The 11,537-nt window shown below is 45.3% G+C and overlaps 1 protein-coding gene across 1 annotated transcript in view; it reads right to left on the minus strand.

The window, feature by feature from the left end:
* The window catches only part of MIS18A (MIS18 kinetochore protein A), a 61,630-nt gene that overhangs the window by 32,755 nt on the left and 17,338 nt on the right, over positions 1-11,537 (minus strand). The window contains exon 6 of the transcript XR_014073491.1: positions 3,064-3,145. The gene's annotated coding sequence lies outside the window, so the exon portion shown is untranslated. The remainder of the gene's footprint in view (positions 1-3,063; positions 3,146-11,537) is intronic.

The raw sequence follows: 11,537 nt of genomic DNA on the forward strand, positions 1-11,537 counted from the left end.
TACAAATGAACTTATTTACAAAACAGAAACACAGACACAGAAAACAAATTTATGGTTACCAAAGGGAAAAGGTGGGAGCGATAAATTAGGAGTTCAGGATTGGCAGATAGAAACCAATGTACATAAAATCGAAAAACAACAAGGTCCTTTTCTATAGCACAGGGAACTATACCCAATATCTTGTAATAAACTACCATGGAAAAGAATATGAAAAAGAATGCACACATACATATGCAAAATTGAATCACTTTGTTGTACACTAGAAACTAAGACAGCATTGTAAATTAGCTATGCTTCAAATTAAAAACAAAAAAAAATGATTCCCCTTAAGCACTTTATTCTGGGATCTGGAAAGCTCAAAACAGAGACATAACCTTTAACCTCTTAGCTCTCAAATGGAACTTTCGTGTATCTCTTCATGAATTTAACATTTAAGAGGATAAACCCATAACAGTCTGTCCCTCCGCTTATGATTTATCAGCAAGTGAAAAAAATGCAGTCATCAGACAAAAATAGAAACTTGATGTTTGAAGGCAACCCCCAAAGTTAGCTATTTACCTCAGACAAATACCCTATTCCAGACTCTTTTTCCTGCAAGCAGGAGATTGTCTCTATGTGCACAAGGGATTAATGACTCCTGGACTCTTAGAAGTATTCATGCTTCACTGTTTATGGTCTGTCTATATTAGGGCACTCCTTCTTATATTTATCAGATACGATAAGTCTTTCTTTACAAACAGCAAATAAACTAAAGGTCAATTTTATTAATAGGGCTCCCCTTCTTCCAGACCATCATCAAATGTTAATAGTTTAAAAGAAGTAGGGAAATGTACTGGGATGTTTAATTGGTCAGCACTATGAATCATACTTGGGTTTCCCAGGTGGCGCTAGAGGTAAAGAACCTGCTTGTCAATGCAGGAGACATAAGAGACACAGCTTCCATCCCTGGGTCGGGAAGATCCCCTGGAGGAGGGCACGGCACCCGACTCCAGTATTCCTGCCTGGAGAATTCCATGGACAGAGGAGCCTGGCAGGCTCCAGTCTATGGGGTCACAAAGAATTGGACATGACTGAAGTGACTGAGCACGCATATATCATACTTAAATTAGTGGGAAGAACTTAAAATAATTGTGACAGACGTATCTACAACAAAGGAAGGCCTTTAAAAAACCTAGCACTTGTCTGTCCCTGCTCTAGTAAAATGAGTGGGCTCTTGTCAGTCCGTTCCAGCCTGTAACCAGAAATAGCCTTTGCTTTCTCCCTTACTTAACTCAGTCGGCTCCTGCCACACTGAGTTCCAGTTTCTGGACCTCTCCAGGGATGGAAAATATGCAAGCTTCATAACGCACTTATCAGGGAACTCAGAATTGTTGTCTTTATAATTTTGCATTCACTCCTTTCTTTCTAACCCGAAACATCTTCCTATGGGGGTGGGAATAAAAAGTTATTTTCTTTAGGAACCTGAGAATTACCATGCAGGTCTTGCAGGCTGCATCGTTGGCAGGCTGGTGGTGCCAAGATCTCCCGTGGTGGGCGGGAGGTCCTCAGCCTCTCCTCTCTGTGTCCTGTGCTGTTTACGCCTCCATAAGGTGACCACAAGGGCATCTACGATATGCTCCCCATCTCCGAGAGGCAGGGGAGAAGGCAAGAGGCAGTGTCCTAATATAGACCTTAAATGGCCAAGACATAGTATCTCAGAGAACACCGTGTGAATGGTGCCCCCCGCCACGAGGGCAGGGCACCCAATGGACAAGGGTCAGAGAGAAGGAAGGCTTGACACCGCTTCGTGTCTGATGAACAGAACTGCACTCTTTGCTTTCCCATCTATGGATGAGTGACGGGTATGTGGGAGGCATGCAGTTTTCAGCTGTAGGCTTGTCCCTTTGGGGTTAATTCAGGCTGCAAATTTCCATTCATGCTCCTGACCTGCCCCCTTTGGGGCCCTTGCCCGACTGGAACTGGAATTCCCAGGATTCTTTTTTCAAATATTTTCCCCAGACTTCCCTTCCGACAGCCGTTATCTCTGACAGCAGGCTGGCCTCTGTCTCTCCTGGGCTGGACAGGATCAGGTCCAAATCACACTCGCCAGCCTCAGAGCAGCCTCCTGACTGATGGGGGTAGGAGGGAGGGTGAGGCGCCAGGGAGGGAATGACCTGCCCCCCTTCCGCCCCCCAGGATCACACACCAAGGGTCCCGCTTTTGCATGCTGCAAGCTCCCTCTGCCTTTGGTTTGTAGTCATCCGGGAGGCAACCAGGCTGTCTGATCAGCCTGAAAGTTTCTACTAGCTTCTGCCCAGAAGTGCCCGTTCAGGTACCACATTACCCAAGCTTTGTGGATTGGCTCATAAAAAATCCATTTTTCCTGGAAAATGTCAAAAATTGGAGGAAACAGGGATGTCCCTGGTGGCTCAGTGGTAAAGAATCAACAGCCAGTGCAGGAGACACAGGTTCGATCTCTAGTACCTGAAGATCCCACATGCCATGGGGCAACGAAGCCCCATATGACACTACTATTGAGCCTGTGCTCGAGAGCCCAGGAGCCGCAAATACTGAAGCCCTCACGCCCCAGAGCCTATGCCCTGCGATGAGAAGCCCATGCACAGCAACTAGAGAGGAGCCCCTGCTCACTGCAGCTAGAGAAAGCCTGCATGCAGCAACTAAGATCCAGCACAACCAAAACAAATAATCTTAAAAACTGGAGACAGTTCTAGATGACTTAATGTCGCACAGCTTCAGTGACAATTACAGTTAATTCATGAAGAACTTCAATTTACTTTTTAGTCTCCTACTTCTTAGGCTAACAGTTGTCCAGCTCCAGTGGCACTAAGGTCATGAAGACTTTTGCATTCATCTACTTGAACTTTAACATGAAGTCTTCATAAAATAAACTACTTGTGACTCAGAAAAAAAAAAAAAAAAGATGGGATTAATACCTTATACAAAAAAGAAAGGACATAAGATCTCTCTCTTTCTTCACCCCTCCCTCACATGTACTCCCCAAGGAAAGACCACACAAGGACACAGGACAAGATGGTAGTCTGCAAACCAGGAAGGGGTTCTTACCGACACAGAATCTGTTGCTAGCTTGATCTTGGACTTCCCAGCCTCCAGAACCACATGAAATAAATGTTTGCTGTTTATGTCACTGAAAAAAAAATTGCAAAATAGCATTTTGAAAAGAAAAGAATACATCCGTATACAGTACACTGCTTTATGATTTTAAATGGTTTTTTCACACTGTTACCCTATCTGATCCTCACAGTTGTCCCGTTCAAGGGGTCAGGTCCATTCATTATCTCTACATTCTGTGATGTCACCACAAAAAAAAAACTAAACCATGACGTGGTTGACTGACACGCTCAGGACTGTATGCTTGGGTGGGAACCGGAACCCCCATCTCCTCTTCTGTTCTTATCGTGTGTTCATTCCACAAGTGATTCATGAACAGAACCCACAGCTGACAGATCTCAGCCCTCAGACCTACCGCCATGTCACACACTCTAGCTCCATTCACTGTTTTTGCACAAAGATTTCACTAGAAGATGTGCAATACCACATTGTCTGTAATACAAAAGGCCTGGAAACAACCTCCTATCTAATGTCAGGAAAGAAAGTGAAAGCTGCTCAGTCGTGTCCCACTCTGCGAGCCCAGGGACTCGTAGTACATGTCCGTGGAATTCTTCAGGCCATAATACTGGAGTGGGTAGCCTTTCCCTTCTCCAGGGGATCTTCCCAACCCAGGGATCAAACCCAGGTCTCTGGCATTGCCGGCAGATTCTTTACCAGCTGAGCCACAAAAAAAGCCCTAATGTCAAGAGTTTGGTTAAATGAACTAATCAATATATGGACTATTATATAGCCATTAAAACAATACTTTAAGTATATATTTGTTAACACGGAAAACATAATATTTCCTATGCATTTTATTTGGGCTTCCCAGGTGGTGCAGTGGTAAAGAGTCTGCCAGCCAGTGCAGGAGAGGCAAGAGACTTGGGTTCGATCCCTGAGTCAGGAAGATCCCCTGGAGGAGGAAATAGCAACCCACTGCAGTATTCTTGCCTGGAGAATCCCCATGGACAGAGGAGCCTGGCAGGCTACAGTCTGTGGTGTCACACAGAGTCAGACGTGACAGAGCAAATACACACGAGCAATTCAGATCCTCCAAAATTGATTAAAAAATAGTGAATGCTCTTTTCACCTCCATGCTACATTGATCTCAGTATCCTTTTAGCAACCAAACATCATTCTCTTTCTTAATTATACATATAAATAAAATGCATAGGAGATAGTGTGGAAGGATATACACTAACATATTATAGTGTTTAGAGTTACAGATGGTCTTATTGCCTTCATTTCAGTTACCTGTATTTTCTAATTTTTGTACAGCAAAAGTACATCTCTTGATTACTTTTCAATGATCTGAATGTCTGTTCCCGGTCCCTTCCCCAGATTTCTGTGTTGAAACCTTAACTCCCAGTGTGATGGTATTAGGAGGCAAGGCTTATTACATCATGAGGGTGGAACCCATGCAAATGAAATTGTTGTTGTTCAGTCACCCAGTCGCGTCCGACTCTTTGCAGCCTCATGGACTACAGCACGCTAGGCCTCTCTGTCCCTCACCATCTCCCAAAGATTGTCCAAGTTCATGTCCATTGCATTGGTGATGGTATCCAGCCATCTCATCCTCTGACACCCTCTTCTTCTTCTGCCCTCAATCTTTCCCAGCATCAGGGACTTTTCCAGTGAGTCAGTTGTTGGCATCAGGTGACCAAAATACCAGAGTTTCAACTTCAGCATCAGTCCTTCCAATGAATATTCAGGGCTAATTTCCCTTAATACTGACTGGTTTGATCTCCTTGCTGTCAAAGGGACTTTCCTGAATCTTCTCTAGCACCATAGTTGGAGGGCATCAATTCTTCCGAGCTCCGCCTTCTTTACTCTCCAGCTCTCACAACAGTACGTGGCCACTGGGAAGACCATAGCCTTGACTATATGGATCTTTGTTGCCAGAGTAATAAAATTAGTACAGCAGATGAAATTAGTGCCCTTATAAAAGAGACCCCGGAGAGTTCTCTGACTCTCTCTCCACCACATGAGGAAACAACAAGAAAACAGCTGTCTGCAACCTGGAAGAGGGTTCTCACCAGAACCCGGAGGGCTGCCCCTCTGATCTTAGACTTCCAACCTCCAGAACTGTGAGAAATAGATTTCTGTTGTTTATAAGCCACGCAGTCTGTGATGTTTTATTATAGCAGCTTGAAGTAAGACATACTTTTTAAAACTTTTAAGATTATTTCATCCAGGACTTCCCTGGTAGCTCAGTGGTAGAGAATATGCCTGCCAATGGAGGACACTTGGGTTCAATCCCTGGTCTGGGAAGATTCCACATGTCTTGGACCAACTAAGCCCATTCACCACAACTGCTGAGCCTGTGCTCTAGAGCCTGGGGGCCACAAGCCCTGAAGCCTGCACACCCTAGACCCCCTGGCTACAAGAGTAGACCCCCTGGCTACAGGAGAAGCCACCACGATGGGAAGCCTGCCCACCACAACTAGAGAATAGCTCCAGCTGCTCGTCACGACTAGGGAAAAGCCCGTGCAGCAACAAAGACCCAGTGTAGCCAAAAAAAATTAAATAAATAAACATAAAAAAAAAAAAAGATTCCATCAGGAAACCTCATCTGAATAAAAAACAAACATGTGTTTACACCTGAGCTAAATATATTTAGCACTATAAAAGGACAGCAGACTTTTCAGCTTATCTTATCATTAGCTCACAATATATGGCAACCAGTTTATTTCTTTGAGGATAACAATAATCATTTTTCATAAGCTTATTGATGTCCACTTTGAGTGAATTTCTTTACGGAAAATAGGATTAATCATAACCACAAACCGTTTCCATGTTTATTGTGTTGGGATTTTCTCCCCCAGAAACCCTCTCAAAGGTAAATCATGATTCCTATAGTCTTTACTGGATTAAGTCACAAGTCTGCTGACCGCGGTCACCCAAAGTGGTGCTCCCTTAGCTACGACGAAGACCTCCAAGCCTTTTCTGTTCGTTTCTGTTTGATTCCCCGTCATGTCTCCGAGTGGCTCCCGTGTTTCTCCATTTTTTCCTTCCACTCCCACTCGAACAGATCTCATCAGATGAACCAGAAGCTTCACCACTTGAGCCGAGCAGTTTTCAAGCTGCATTAGCTGAGGGGATCTTTGTTCCAAAGCCTCCTTACCACACAGCACAAAAGGCGGGTGATACACACGCTGGCCTTGCCTGGGAAGGTTTAGGTCTGTCATCCTGACCCAACCTCTAATTATTAAATCTCCCCCTTTTTACCCTTTCATGTGCCTCGGTTTGGACAATAAATGTTATAGTCTCATTAACAAGGAGAAAAACTTGAAGATGGGGGCTGTTCTGCTTGGGGACTGTTCTCTGTCCTTTTTTTTTTTTCTACATCTTGGCCCACGCCAATCCTTCCCTCATTTAAGGGCAAAATTTCTTTCTTTTTCCTGTGAGAATTCTGACTCTGTTACTTCTTTATCATTGGAAGATCAGTGATTCTCAGAACTGTAGTCTGTGTATATTTTAAATATGCTTTTAATTGCCCATCCACAAGTAGTTCAATTCAAACCCTCATTTCAGAGCTAGAGAAAATAAATGTGAATAAGACCTTTCCTTACAGCGATAAAGCAAACACCAGGCCGGAACCAAAGTCTCTCATTCACAGATCGTTTCACCCCATGCTGGTTCTTTTCAGAGCGACGTCAGGACCAGATTCTCCTAGGTTTCCTTTCAGAGTGGAGACACAGACAACAGCGGTTGCCTTGGAAACTCTGCCCCGGTGAGCTGGCATCACGGGATTTCGCTCGCCTTACTCTGTGTCTGACATGCAACCCTGATTAATTTCAGTTCTGGCTGGCTAAAGGCTTTGCCAAGGGAACACAGTGATGGGGGAAAGTGAACAGGAGGACAAGCTAAAGTGAAATGATGATAGCAGGACATATTTTTTTTTTTCACTGAAAGCAACTGAAGTAGTGACAAAAGAAATCAGTAATATGTTTTAATAACTAAGATTCTCGATCAAATGCTGGTGACCAGAGATGTGGTTAAGTGTTCACGTGCCCATGTGTTAATTCTATTTAGGATTCTGTGAGCCGATTCAAGAATATCTTCAAGACTTGCCACCTGCCAGCCACCTACAACTGTTAATTAAGCAGCAGCAGCAAATGGGGGCTGTACTTCCATTTAGCTTCTTTTGTGGTCCTTGTTCTCTAAACAGCAGGATGTCGTCAATGTCCATCAGATTATAGATGCTTTGTACAATCCTATATCAGCTATTGATCAAATTTTCCATTTCGAGTCAATGCTTAATTAAAACAACACGACATCTGATTGCTTTTACTAGATTAATTAAAGGAAGAAACTTCCTTCCGCAGTGTAGATCAGGCTTCCCTGGTAGCTCAGTTGGTAAAGAATCTGCCTGCAATGTGGGAGACCCAGGATAAATCCCTGGGTTGGGAAGATTCCCCTGGAGAGGGAAATGGCAACCCACTCCAGTATTCTTGCCTGCAGAATTCCACGGACAGAGGAGCCTGGTGGGCTATAGTCCATGGGATCACAAAGAGTCAGGCACGACTGAGCAACCAACACTTTCACTATAGATCATTCTAGTACAGCCTCCTCATTATATAGATGAGGAAAACAAAGCTGAAAGATAGGAAGCCAAAGATGCAAACTGCTTTGTTGGATAGAGGCACAGCAGGACCCAGACTCCAAGGCTCCAGGCTTCCTAGACTAGTCCAACCCCACAGCACTATGTCTTGGCCTCAGTTACATTCCATTGAACAAAATGATTTTATGCATGAGTATTAAAAAAAAAAAATTTCTGCTTCAACAAATGAAATTCTGACATAAAATGGGATTGCTTAAATTTAAGATTGTGGAAAATATTTTAACCTGAATAAAATGGTTTTGTGGCCTCATGCTATAAAGAAATAACTGTTCTTGTTGTTCAGTCGCTAAGTCAGCCCAGTTCAGTCGCTTAGTTGTGTCTGACACTTTGCGACCCCATGGACTGCAGCATACCAGGCCTCCCTGTCCATCACCAACTCCAAGAGTTTACTCAAACTCATGTTCATTGAGTCGGTGATGCCAAGTCACTAAGTCAAGTCCGACTCTTTTCCACCCAATGGACTGTAGCCCACCAGGCTCCTCTGTCCATGGGGTTTCCCAGGCAAGAGTACTGGAGTTGTTTTCATTTCCTCCTCCGGAGAATCTTCCGGACCCATGGATCAAATCCGCATTTCCTGCACTGCCAGGGGGAAGCTTTACCGTCTGAGCCACCAGGGAGTAATAGTGTTCCTTAGTATTTCCCAAGGAATAAACGGCAGTGATCCAGGCAAGGATTCCAGAGAAGCCCTGTGAGTCAGACAATCGAGCCAGGTGATGGGATACGTGCTTCCTCGGGGGAGGCTGACGCCCCTCTTGGCAAGTTTAAAGGGAGCTGGCAAGCGCAGCCTTAAGGACTGGGGGAGGGGACTTAGTAATGAACCTGAGTCATGGAAACACCAGAAATGACTGCAAGAGAAAACATAATTAACTTCCCTGTGTAAAAATGTAAATCTCTTGGGGAAGGCTTATGGGCGTGTAGGTGTAGACAATTTCAGAATGAATGCTGAGTAACCCAAGCCCTTGGCACTGGTCGGGGGCGGCGGGCTGGCGGGGAGAGACCTTGATCTTATTTTAATTAAAAGAGCTCGGTTACAAGCTCAGAGAAGGGGAGACTCCAAGTTGAGACGGAGCAGCCGATGTCTGGGAGGGGGCTTCGGCCACAGCTTTTCTTGACTCTGTAGTTGTGACTGGGCTGGATGAGGGGAGTATTTATTTACACGGTGAAATGCGTCCCCTTGTGGTCTGATTAAGAAAAATCCAACTCAAAAGCAGGAGAGGAATACTACTGACCTACCCACTTTACAAGTGTTAAAGGAGATGCTGAGAACACGATGCTGGTGTTCAGGGTCACCAATGATCGTGACCCAACAGACGAGCGCATGAAAGGGGTGTTTACTAACCCCGTCCTCTAAGCAGCACATCTCCAACGTGAACGTGCATGCAGACCACTGGGGTCTTCTTAAATTCGGGTTCTGGTTCACGGCAGACCTGGCAGGATCTAGGAGGTAATGCCCACGCTGTGAGTGGCCAGGGTCTCGTGGGAAGGCTCCTGCCCTCTGGGTGAGCCAGGGAGGTTCCATCAGAGCCCTGCACTGCAGGGACCACAGGCACCTGTGGGAGAGCAACCCCAGGGGTTACGATTCCTTCCCGCATCCAAACACAAAGGAACCCAAGGAACCACTTTTCTTTTGCTTCTTCAAGCTCAAGAGCCTCTCTCCTCAAGCTCTGAGAGATCCTTTCCTTCCCCCCCCAAAAAAGAGTTTCTTAAGAAGGCAAAGCCACTGACACCTTCCTACTCTCAAATACCTTGTCAAAGGAAGCAGCAATCTCAGGTTGCCATAGGCCTGTGCTTCGTGGATTTCCACATTATAATAAGAGTTGTGGTTTTCTTTCACAGCTTTCCTGATGGCTGGAAGCAGCAAGATGTTTCCGATGCCATTTATTTCCAAACATCCTCTTGCATATTTGAGCGTGGCTTATAAGTTTATCTGCTAGGCTTCCCCCAACACTGACTGCACACGTGTGGCCCGTTTGCATCTTGCTTCAAGTGGTAGAGTTGCATCCACATCCTACTCCCAATTCCAAGAATTCATTGTATTTGGTTAGAAAGAAAAAAACTGATGAGAAGTATTTTTAACTTGATGTGGGAGGGGGAAAATGGAATAGATGAGACAGTAGAAAGATCACAGGTGGGTAATTACACATGTAAATGAGTTCAGTTTGGTAATTCTCCCTTGAATTCCTATTTACATTGGTTAACACTGAATTCTAACCCTACCCCACCACTGCATTTTGGGGTAGTTTCTTTTTAGTCTTTATATGTCAATTCTGAAATATTAAAAGCAATTTAGAATGCTTGGGTATAAATTTTTCTCTAGCTTAGACGCTTTTCATGCTTTTCCATTTATCATCATAATTATACAAAGTAGACAAGATTAAAATGACAGATTAAAATTCTGTCCTTATTTGACAAGTATTAATTACCTCCAGCATATAACGTCTCACAACATGTTGGGTCTCTGGCGGAGGGTGGGGGGAACTCTAGTTTTGCAGGAAATGTTCCTACAAAAATTATTACATGAAATGAGGCAAGAACATCCTGAAGTAATTTAGGAATGATGAAGTGGAAGCAGTTACCTCTGGCTGAGAAATCAGCAAGGGCTTCCTGGAAGAAGTGGCATTTGAGCAGGACCTTGAAAGACAGTAAGAACTGTATATACAGAAAAGGGCTGGGGTGAGACACAGAGCGTTGACAAAAGCTCAGTCCTGGGTAGGAAACATGGGAACTAGAGCTGGGAAGTCATCTGGGGCCAGATCAGGGGACATGGAGTCTCGGATTAAGAGAACTGTGTTCCACGTGTGTTTTGGGGAAATGCAGAACAGGAGAAGATTCATTTGACAATGGTGTGTTGATTGGATCAAGGGGTAAGAATTACAGCAGGAAGACCAACTAGGCAGTAACCTGGGCAAGAAATAAGGAAGCCTGAACAAGGATAAATGGCAAGGAAGAAATGGGCAGGGAGGGGACAAGAAGAGGCTTTGGGAAGGAAGACAGGGGACCTGACGATTGATTGGAGGCGGGGCAAAGAATGGTGAAGAGGTCACGGGCCTCTGGAGTTTCGCGGCCAGGACACAAGAAGGACAACATCACTGAGAACTCAGGAGGCACAGGCAGGGGACAGGGGTGTGCATGAGGGCCTTGAGAGGAAACCATCCGCATCCATTAGCGGGGACACTCGGTGTGCACCTAGAGGACATGGAGCGGGGACCATAGGGCTGCAGGTGGTCGGGAATTCAGCACTGGGTGGGTCTGGGGAGACGGTTTAGGGCCGCGGGAGTCAGAGACCCAGCACTGGTCAGTCACTGAAGTCATGGCAGGGCAGGAAGCATCCAAGAGAGGCGGGAGAGAGAAACAAGGTCAAGGGCAGAACGAGGGGAGGCGGGAGGAAGGAGAGCCGCCAGGAAGGACAGCAGGGAGGACGGTGGATCAGAGGCCATTAAGGATGTGGGTTGGGTTTTTGGTCTGAAAAAAACGGCCACACACACACACACAAATAAAGATATAATGAAGCCCAATACCCACTCAATGCACATATTCTCTGTTGGCTCAGATGATAAAGAATCTGCCTGCAATACGGAAGACCTAGGTTCAATCCCTCGGTTGGGAAGATCCCCTGGAGGAGGGCATGGCAACCCACTCCAGTCTTCTTGCCTGGAGAATCCCATGGACAGAGGAGCCTGGTGGGCTACAGCCCATAGAGTCGCAAAGTGTCGGTCACAACTGAGCTACTAACACACATGCTGATCACCATTCAAAGGTGATAAGTGATTAAGCTATGCCCATGTGCCCTCTTGCTGTATAGTTA

Source organism: Giraffa tippelskirchi, chromosome 2 (assembly GCF_054371585.1).
Source record: "Giraffa tippelskirchi isolate mGirTip1 chromosome 2, T2T-mGirTip1v1.2.pri, whole genome shotgun sequence".
NCBI lineage: Eukaryota > Metazoa > Chordata > Mammalia > Artiodactyla > Giraffidae > Giraffa > Giraffa tippelskirchi.